The sequence below is a fragment of the Cornus florida genome, unplaced genomic scaffold (assembly GCF_030987335.1).
Source record: "Cornus florida cultivar Cherokee Brave unplaced genomic scaffold, ASM3098733v1 CherokeeBrave_3.0.0_Hap2_Chr07, whole genome shotgun sequence".
Taxonomy (NCBI): Eukaryota; Viridiplantae; Streptophyta; class Magnoliopsida; order Cornales; family Cornaceae; genus Cornus; species Cornus florida.
The window spans coordinates 3,075,533-3,085,917 of NW_026775577.1; the positions used below are offsets into that span (position 1 = coordinate 3,075,533).

Sequence of the window (10,385 nt, forward strand, 5' to 3'; positions counted from 1 at the left end):
GAAAAATATTTTGTGCAAGATTGTGCCATAATTCTTTTTTAAGGGTTTGTAATGATAGAACTTGGGCTCTGAATTGTTGGGTCTGGGCTCTTTTGTTATCTTATTGGGCCTGTCCAATTGTGTCTAGTTTTGTTGGGCATATTGGCTAGCTTTAGCCTTTTTACTGTGCATTTTTAGAATAGAATTTATCTGTGCATTTTTTTTTTCATTTAGGAGACCAACATTTGTCACCATCTATCAAAATAGGGCGGTAGAGAATATGACCGACACCTATAGTACAACAACAATTAGCTTACGTTTTGAGTCTTCTATGGGACGTCGTCCAGGCAATACTCCTATACTTTTCATCAGTATCCTTGGCTTCTGTATTGATATAATCAATCTCATTATCTACTGCATATTCGGAGTAGCACAAAGGTAATTACTTAGCTTTTTTTCGATATATTCTTAATTTTAAACTTGAATATGTTCTTGTTAATTACTGTTCAATATATTCTTAATTTTAAACTTGAATATGTTCTTGTTAATTACGGTTCAATATTTGACATTAATTTTAAACTTGAATATGTTCTTGTTATGTTTTTTTTTTTTTTTTTTGCCTTGTAAATGGCTCCATGAACTTATGGTTACTTAAAGGCTTACGAAACCATTTACTTTCATCTCATCTCAACATAAAAATTAAATAAATTAACAAATATGAAGCAACAGGATTGAGTCCAATAAACCCTGTCAGAACATAATCATCAAGCTCAGCAACTAATTATAATTGAAGCAAATTTGCCTTTTTTTTTTTTTTTTTTGCATTGCATAGGCTTTGTACCATGTTTAAGAGCCACTAGTGGGACTGGAGCTTCAGCCTTCAACGGGATATGAGCAAGGAGCATTTCCTGGAGCTTGGGGATGAGCACGAGCCTTACTTGGGGCAATAGGAGGAGCCGTTGCTGGGGAATGGGCAGGAGCCTTACTTGGGGATTAAGGATGATCCTTTGCTGGGGAATGAGCTGGAGCCTTTTCTGGAGCATGCGGAAGAGTAGGAGCCTTAATTGGAGTATGAGGATAGGCCTTTGCCGGGGGATGAGCTGGAGCCCTACTTGAGGAATTAGGATGAGCCTTTGCTGGGGATTGAACAGGAGTCTTTTCAGGGGAATGAGTAGAAGCCTTTGCTGGGGGATGGGTTGGAGCCTTTCCCGGGGAATGGACAGGAGCCTTTACTGGGGAATAGCAGGAGCCTTTCCTGGAGCATGTGGAAGAGTAGGAGCCTTACTTGGGGCATGAGGGCCTTTGCTGGGGGATGGGCTGGAGCCTTACCTGGGGCATGAGGGGTTTGGGAATGAACAGGAGCCTTTCCTGGACTTTGGGGATGAGTAGGAGCCTTACTTGGGGCATTAGGGTAAGCCTTTGTTGGCGGATAGGTTGGAGCCTTGGGGCATGGGGATAATCAGCCTTTGCTAGGGAATGGGCAGGAGCCTTGACAGGAGCTTCTACTGGGGCATGAATTACATTTGTATGGCATGGAGCCTTGACTTGGAGTTTGGCATGGACATTCTACAAAAACCAACAAATTCAAAACTAGATCAATTTGATTGCTTGATTATAAGTCATTGTACCATTGAAAACATAGGTCTCATGGGACTTTGGCATGAGAGTTCTGAACATAAGAAGCCAAAGTATAAATTATGGGACTTAGGTATGAGAGTTCTATATGCCAAATGCAATCACATTGTCTTTGAAAAGGTTGAGACCTTAGCATAGTTGCTAATTAGATTGTGTGTCTTGAATTACCTTCGTGTCTTCCTCTGCCATAGACGATACCTACAAAATCAAACTATATTGATGAGTTTCAGAACATTATATAAAATCAATTGGAAAAAAAACCAGGAAAAAGTAAGCATGAGTGTATAGAGAGAGAGAGAGAGAGATGTATCACATACCCTTATGGTGACTAAAAACAAACAGGCTAACAGGAACATGGCTTTCATGGCCATTGTTAATCTCGAAGAAAAGAAGCAAAGATGGGTGGAGATCAGTTGTGTCAAATGATGAGAGAGATAGCAAAAGGCTGAGGCATATATAGGAGTAATGTGTACTGTTATAGACTTATAGTTACAAGCTAGCATTAATTCAAGCTATTAGATTGTCAGTTTCAGCTTTGCTACATAAAGGCAATTTCAAGTACAAGCAAAAGTTACAAATCTAATTTTAAGGTTGAAACTCACTGGACTCGGTGGAATTCTCCTCCTAAAGCAATATATCTCATTTTTAGTTTATTTAACATTGAAGTTTTTCTCGTCTCCAAGGATAAAAACTTTAATGCACCAGGAGTACCATGTCAAGTTGGAGGTCAGGTCAGCCCCAAGCATAAGTTGAGAGTTTTATAGCTTTGGTTGTGCTCAAATAGTTGATCTCTCAGTCCGAACTGCACTGCTAACAATGGAAATAAATAAGGTATCACCTGAGAACTTTACAGGGCCTTGCAGATTATTCAATTAACTGATGGTAGTTTTTCAGTCCAAAATAAGTCCATGATGGTTAATCAAAGGTGGCCTGAAATGAAACCTGCATCACACAACCACCACTGCATGTAATACAACTTGGGACCTGCCACATAGAGTTGGGAGAAAAAATGATGAAATCAGATATGATAGTTGCATTTTCCCCTCTGATTTTTAACATGAAACTGAATGAATTCAGACGAAAACTTGGAACTTTAGATGGATGAAACCAGACTCCAAATGAATTATTGTAAACACGGTTAGAATTGATGTTCCAATAACAAAATTATGACAATGAAGACATACCGTGTAACTTCAGGGAAACAAAAGCCACAATATTGGCATTCTGGATTTCAGAACAGCTTGCAAAACAAAGTTTGATCAAACAAATTTAGACAATCTCAATCCAAATTGTGAACTTCAACTACTTCCACTGATAAAGTAATTGCACAACATCGTACAAGAGAAGAGGCCGATAAAACTAACCACCCCGAGTAAACTCAATACATTTTCCAGCATCTGCCTGGATTCCAAGATTCTTGGGAGGAGTTTCAAACATTTTTTTTTTTTGCTCAAACAACTAAACCAGCACATGAAGTCTAGTTGATGTCTTCTTCATCCTCAAAACTCAAATTCAATGTTTGCAACTTGAAGCCTGAACCTTGTATGATCTCAACTAAACTGGAAGCTACCCCTGCTGCTTGTACAGTCGTCTGTTTTGTTAACTAAACAAAAAGATGAGAAAAGAACTACTATTAGTATCTCTAGCCCAAAAAAAAAAAAAAAAATTGATCAATTAAAATGCACAGAAAATTCCCATGTAAATGGGATACACCATAGAGCGAGAAACTACTCTCAATAATGTAACCGCCACACAGCACGTGCAGCCACTAGATTCCATAGGTAGTTCATTGATAAGGGTTTCAAATATAAGTCACTTTGGGGCATATAATCTGATGGTAGCTTTGTTGGAAACAAAAAATTCTAGCCACAGAATTGATCCCATTAGAAGAAGTCTGAGATTGCACCTAGGTGTTGATGTTGATCCTATAGGTAGAACTGGTGGTTTGAGTGTCATGTGGGGCGATGGTTGCCCTCTTAAAGTTATTGACCAGTGTGAATTTCAGGTTACATTAGGAGTTACTGATGTTAGAAAAGGCAATTGAATTCTCAGAGTCTTGTATATATGCTAGTACTGATGATTGCAAAAGAGCTGCCCAATAGGATTGTCCAAGAGCAAAGCATAGTATTTGGGGTACTTAGTAGTTTCTACCATTGCAATTGAAGTACTTGTCACATTTTTTCAATTTTTTTACTCCACACACAAGGTGTTCATTAAAACAGAAGATGCAACACTCATTGACTGAAAATTCACTATATGAGATGTAAAAAGCAACAAGCAGCATTTACTTTACTCCACACACAAGGTGGTCATTAAAACAGAAGATGCAACGCTCATTGACTGAAAATTCAGTATATGAGATGTAAAAAGCAACAAGCAGCATTTACTAACCTCAACACTAGCAATAACCCTCAAGGACTTGAACTTTTAAATTTGTAATGCCCTCTGCTTCCTGCAAAATAGTAAATGAATATACAATTGCAAAGGTTAAAAAGTAAAACATAGTGAATTATTATACAATGTGACAGACAATATTAGAGGATTTCGCACACAAGAAAACATTTGAGATACCCTAAATGAGATAGAACAGTAACTCATTACATTGCAAAAGGAACTTTTTTTAACTGACCAACCAAACGAACATGGAGAGCCAACAATGATACAATAGTGAGAATTGGGAGATTTCACCATGAAGATGGTGAGCTTAAAACTGCACACAAAATCTAACAGAATTTTTTTTAAAAAAGGGAATAGGAAGGGAAATACTTACGCGTTTGAAAAGTTCAAAACATGAGACAATTTGAAGATCAAAGATAGATGTACCTCTAAAGCCTTGGTCACTATAGGAATACCGGCCTCATTTAGTGTCCGCCTTGATATTCAGAAAGTTAAGGATGTAAGTGATATAAAAGCACATAATTTTCATTCATGACTCCCAAGATCATATAATAAATTAGGATTGTGAGGTCTTCAAGAAAACAAATCAATGTATGGAAAAGTACAGAAGGATTCAAGTACAGAGTATTTAATGATTCAAAACTAAATTAAGTATTTTTTAAAACTTTTTCAAATCACCAAATAGATGACTATGAATCAAAGGAAAAACAACCAAATATGTTATTATCACTTAATTATTATAACGATACCACAAATGCCTCGTATTTGAGGCGTTAAGAGTAGTGAAATAATGTGAGCATTATCATTTTTCCCTTGTAATAGAAATAGTAAATGCTATACATGTCCTGAAGAGTAAAACATCCATTTTGTCTCCATTTTCCATTGCTATTGAAAATGTTGCTTTAACATTGTATTTCTTTTCTATTGTAAAGGTATGCCTTCACTACAGTACATTATTTCTTTCCATGTACATTATTTCTTTCCTTCAATATATTTTCTTCCCGCAGGGGAAAAAAATGCCATTCATGTCCTTGTTTTCATGGAATCCATGGTTCGATTGAGGTGTTCACTACTCTCCCCTCCCAATTAACAGAATTAACAGCCATCACTTTTCATTTTCAATAAATTTTACATAGTTCAATAAAAATTTGTGTAATGCCATATACAATAATTATAGACAAAATTAAGATAATGCTTAAATTTTATTCAAAGTTGCAGCATTTTTCGTAAAAATTTATCCAGTTGATGACTAATAAATGATTTTGTTAAAGTAACAAATAATTCATTGGGCATAGAGCAAAATTGAGGTGTTCACTACTCAAACCATCAACATGCACATACTAATCAGAATTTCTCATAAGCAAGACATACAAATTACCAAAATTCCAAGTTGAAGTTCACACACTCACACAGAGACATTTGGTGGCATATTAGTACCTGAAAGAACATGTTTAGTATGTCGGAAGGCGAGACTGGAACGGAAACTGTCTGGTCAGTGGTGGGCGCTTCTTCTCCTTCTATGGTAGCAGTGTTCTGCTCTGCATCTTCTGGAATTAGGGTTCCTCTGCTACTGACCTAACAATGGTTCTTGATTTTGTCAACTTGTTGACTAGTGAATAGTGATAAATTAGGGTAACGACAGGCAATGTTTCCATGACTTTGAAATTGAGAAATTTGAAGAATTGGAAGGATCAAAGAAGAAGAAGAAGGGGTAGTAGATTTGGTTGTGGAAATGGAACAGAGAGTTGAAGATGGTAAGAGTGTTGAAGTAGCCATTGATGTCCAATCTATCAGCTGGGGGAGTAATACTAATAGTGAAAGGGCCTTAATTTATACTTCTTTATCCACAAGCGTTATCTTCCTTAAAAATGTGGGAGTAATATGCTATGTGGCACACTCACTCTCATTTTCTCAACAACTAGGGTGTTGCACACGGTTCGGATTGGACTGATTTAGAATTATTTTAAATTCAAATCGCTCTTGACAGTTTCATAAAAATTGAAATCAAATCAAACCGTAAAATCAATAAAACTGAACTGAACTAAACCAAGGCGTGAGAAAATGGTCTGATTTGGTTTGATACCACAGTTCCAGGGTTTGTTTTTATTTTTATTTTTTTATTTTTTATTTTTTATTTTTTATAATTAAAGCATATTTAAGTTAAATTACCTAAATCGTGAAATTAAAAAATTTAAGTCATACAAAATGACTTGATAGCATTAGCGCAAAAACAACAGTGTAATTTACGTCTTAAGAACAAAATTATATTCATAATTTTTTAAACGAAGACATCATTCTAATTGGATGCTATAATGACATATTAGATAGGGACATCCATGTTATTCTAAAAAATTAGTCTATTTTGAAGGTCAATATAATTTACACTAATCTTCATAGCCACATTTGCAAGATTTTGCTTACTAATTTTGTATACATGTCAAACAGCACTGAGACACAATTCCCAGATCCGTCTCACAAATGCGTTTCAAATAAAACTGACTGGCAGAAAAATATAAACCTCCAAAATCTGCCCAGAAGAACTGGAGAAAATAAAGTGATTATTATCTGGCAAAATAACAATTCGAAGGGAAAAAAATAGTGCAAGACTTGCCTGATTAAAGATAAGAGTCTCTGGAGCTTGAAGATTCCTCACTCATGTTCTTCGAGCTGGCAACCTGCACGACAAATCATCAAACACAAGATCGGCAATGGCAATGCCACTTCCTACTGGCTTGATAACACAAGATCGGCAATGGCAATGCCACTTCCTACTGGCTTGATAACTAATGATCTTTTCCCTATTGCTTGGCTACCTCTATTCCGGAGCTCTTCCATCAATGACATGCTTGTTTGGTCTGTTTCTCCATCGGCCTTCCATCTAAACTCTCAAGCACACTTGTAGCTACATATCACCATCAAATTCAGAACATTTGCTCTCTGTGTCAATCGATGCCTCAATCACACTCGCATCTTTTCTTCAATTGCACATTTGCTCATCCAATCACTAATTCCGTTGATCACATCCAAATCACAGAGAATTTTTCCAAGGAAGCTCCCCATCACTTCAACCCTAGAAATTAGGGTTTCTAAAGGCATGCCCTTCCTCCACGTCTATCCTTCACGATTGGGGTGTTTCTCCGTCGTGCTGCAGACCTCCACCTCGGCCTCCTCATTGACGTTTTTGACAGCCTTGTGCTCTGATTCCATGGCTTCTTCGCCGGACGGACTGAAAATAGCCTCTGATAACGGCTCTGTTTGGTCCTGTCATAAACGCCTTTCTTATTTGCCTCTGGGAATTGGGCCCTTTTTAGGCTGAATTTCTCTTGTTGGGCTTTGCCCTTCTGTCTGCTCATTTATCATTCGGCTTGTTGTAGCCAAAGGCCCTTCTATGTAGACAGTAACACTTTACTTATTTAATACATTTGCTTAATCTTTTGAAAAATATAGATAATAAATGTTTTATATAGATTACTACGAATATATTTATTGTTCTCACGGACATAGAATGTATGGAGAAATGAGAGAATATTTTAGGTCACGTTTGGTAAACAGTTTTTGTTTGTTTTTTAAGCTTAGACTTTAACTTTTGTAATATTGTAAGAAACTTAAAAAATATATATATATATATTTTTTCATTGGCAAGAAATACAAGAAATCAAGTCTCAAGAGACCAATGTAAAAAAGTATCAATATCTTATCAAACAAATTTTTGAAACTTTTTTTTCAATTTTCAATGTCTAAATATAAAAGCAAGCACGAAAGTTTACTAGTTTGAATATATCCACAAGTTCCCAACCAAATCAGAGACGGTAGCTCTTACCACTCACAAAAATTACAAAAGTAATCTTCCTCACAAAATTTACAATAAATGCAAGTCCTTGCCATGGCAATAGCCAACATATGCTTCATTGTGGCTACTACTTAGATGGTAAAACTGAACAATTAGAAACAACCCTACCAGAATATTAACATGTTAGCACCTTAGACTGCTTCTTAGCCAAAGACTCTGAATCCCCATGGCAAAGGGCCGAAGGCACCTTTATATAATACCCAACATTACTTTGTTTGTTTCGACGTAAAATAATTTTTTCAGAAAATGTTTTTATTTTTTAAGTGAAATATTTTTTTATTTTTATTTTTTGGTGTTTGACAAAGGTCTAGATCGAATCTTTCGGGCAGGACGTATAAAATAACTTACCAAAAATTAATAAATAAATTATTTTTGTTAGATATTAATATATTTTTCCTTTGTAAATATTTTACGACAATCAAATACCAAGAAATAAAAAAATATTTTCTGAAAAATATTTCACATCCAAACAAACAATGAAGCATCACTACAAAAGAAACTAATACAAGGGCAGCCCAGGGAGCGAGCAAGCACACAAGCAATGAACACAAACTCTGCTTCAACACAATCAATGAAGCAAACTCTGCTTCAATAATGTACATCAGTTGATTACTATATATATATTATATATACACATATATAAAAAAACATCCACCACCAAAATGCATAATACAATTGCCAACAAAAAATATAAATCCTTCAAAACCCCTTTTCATGAAAACTATGTCATATATATCTTAACCGATACGAGTCAATATCAAAATCAGAAACCACAAGTTGAAGATCTGATCAGATTCCACAAAACCACCCCCATAACCCACGCTATTCATGTGCCACTAAACAAGAGAGATGCAATACGTACATGTTGAATAAAAAACCCTAATGAGGCAAAAAAAAAAAAAAAAAATGACATACAAAAATGTCAGCCACTTCGCAATCTATGTGGACAAATGAAAGAGAGACAAACAGACCAAATTATGGTCCAATAATACGGTCACACATGGCATTTGCTAAAGGTAATTGAAAGGCCAACATTTGTGTGGTGCAGCAGATGACAAGTGTGCAATATTTCAACTGACACTTGGAAGGATGCAGAAGTTTATATACGGCAAAATTGTACATTACTAACTAGCTATATAATTCAGCCACAAAAATATGTATAATCAGCCATAAAGTGGGCCAAACAAGGCCTAAATTCAAAGCTAATGGTTACCATAATGGGTTGAATTAGTTCCTACAATTAAGGAGGAGAGTAGGCACTATCCTTACATATGTGAATAACCATGTTGCTATAAAAGAGGAGGTGGGTTAGTTTATTATTACAAAATAGGAAATGGTGATACAATTAGCAGTCAAAGGCAAGAAGTTAGGGAAAGCTACAAATAGTAGACACGTGACTGACAACAGAACTGTCAAGTGGGTTAGTTGTTGATTTAATGGTCCATTGAATAGATTAATTAGACACTTGTCCAACATATAAAATGACACATATCAGGCCCTAAAATAGTGGGAGTGGGCTGAGGAATGGTTATGGATTAAGATGTGATGGATACATGGCAAATGATGGAACTGAAGGTGAATAGTTAGTTCTTATAATATAGGGAAGTGGGCTGAGAAGTGGCAGATCATGGATCAAAGTAAAAGACACATGGTATCTTCAAATTCAAAGCTGGAAGGAAAGATCATGCAAATAGAACATGGGTTGAAGAAATGGGACACATGGCGTCACCGCACCAAAGCTGGAAGAAGTCGTGTAGATCATGAGATACCCCTCGGATCCGAGACACGGGTTGATCAGGCCCAGGCCCAAACCCGAGGGAATGTCAAACAATTAATATTTTATAATGAACACGGAATACAAAATAAATTAAGAAATGAAATTAAAGCTGGAAGGAACTAAAAATAGAATCCGCAAAATATTATAATTATTAAAATCCATTAAACCCAAACTCCAAAACTCCTTCAGTTTACAACTTGGGAATCCATCTCTAGTGGACCCCTATTAAACATCCAAACGGAAAATAGAACAACTGTAATAAACGTCCAGAAATAAAACTATAGAGAGAGCCCTACGTCATCGGAAGAGTGAATAGAGACCTCTGTTCAGCACGAACACGTCTAAGCCTGGAACTGTCGTGTACCTGAAAAATAGAAGTGGGTCAGGCCCACGCGCAAGTTCTATACTACTACAATCCAAACAGAGGCCCGATACGCATGTACATTCTAAACAATTCAACAATAGCTAATAGTCCGTAAATATATATATAGTCACACTAAAGGACTCTCACTGGACTACAGGCCGGTCTCAACCTGAATAGAGGTAACATGCTAAAACGCACACGAAGTGGGCATATGTACCTATACCTAAACAGGGTACACCTCCAACCATCGTAGCCAGCTACACATCCCGATGCATATACGCTCCCTAGCCATCAGTCCTGAGGCTCAAGCTCATACCGAGGCACCATAACAGTACATATAGAAAATCCATCCAAAATCCCTAGTATTGCCGCTCAACAAGTAG

General features: G+C 36.5%; 1 long non-coding RNA gene across 9 annotated transcripts; it reads right to left on the bottom strand.

Annotated features, from left to right (window-relative positions):
* Positions 1–666: 666 nt before the first annotated feature.
* LOC132315757 (uncharacterized) lies at positions 667–7,330 on the bottom strand. Of its 9 annotated transcripts, XR_009483846.1 has the most exons (6): positions 5,449–7,330; positions 4,438–4,486; positions 4,006–4,066; positions 2,799–3,217; positions 1,783–2,598; positions 667–1,545 (listed from the first exon to the last, which is right to left on the bottom strand). It is a non-coding gene; the product is annotated as an uncharacterized LOC132315757 (long non-coding RNA). The 9 variants fall into 9 exon arrangements; XR_009483844.1 differs by having other exon boundaries at positions 4,006–6,686; positions 6,825–7,330; XR_009483850.1 differs by lacking the exon at positions 4,438–4,486.
* Between the last annotated feature and the right edge of the window lie 3,055 nt (positions 7,331–10,385).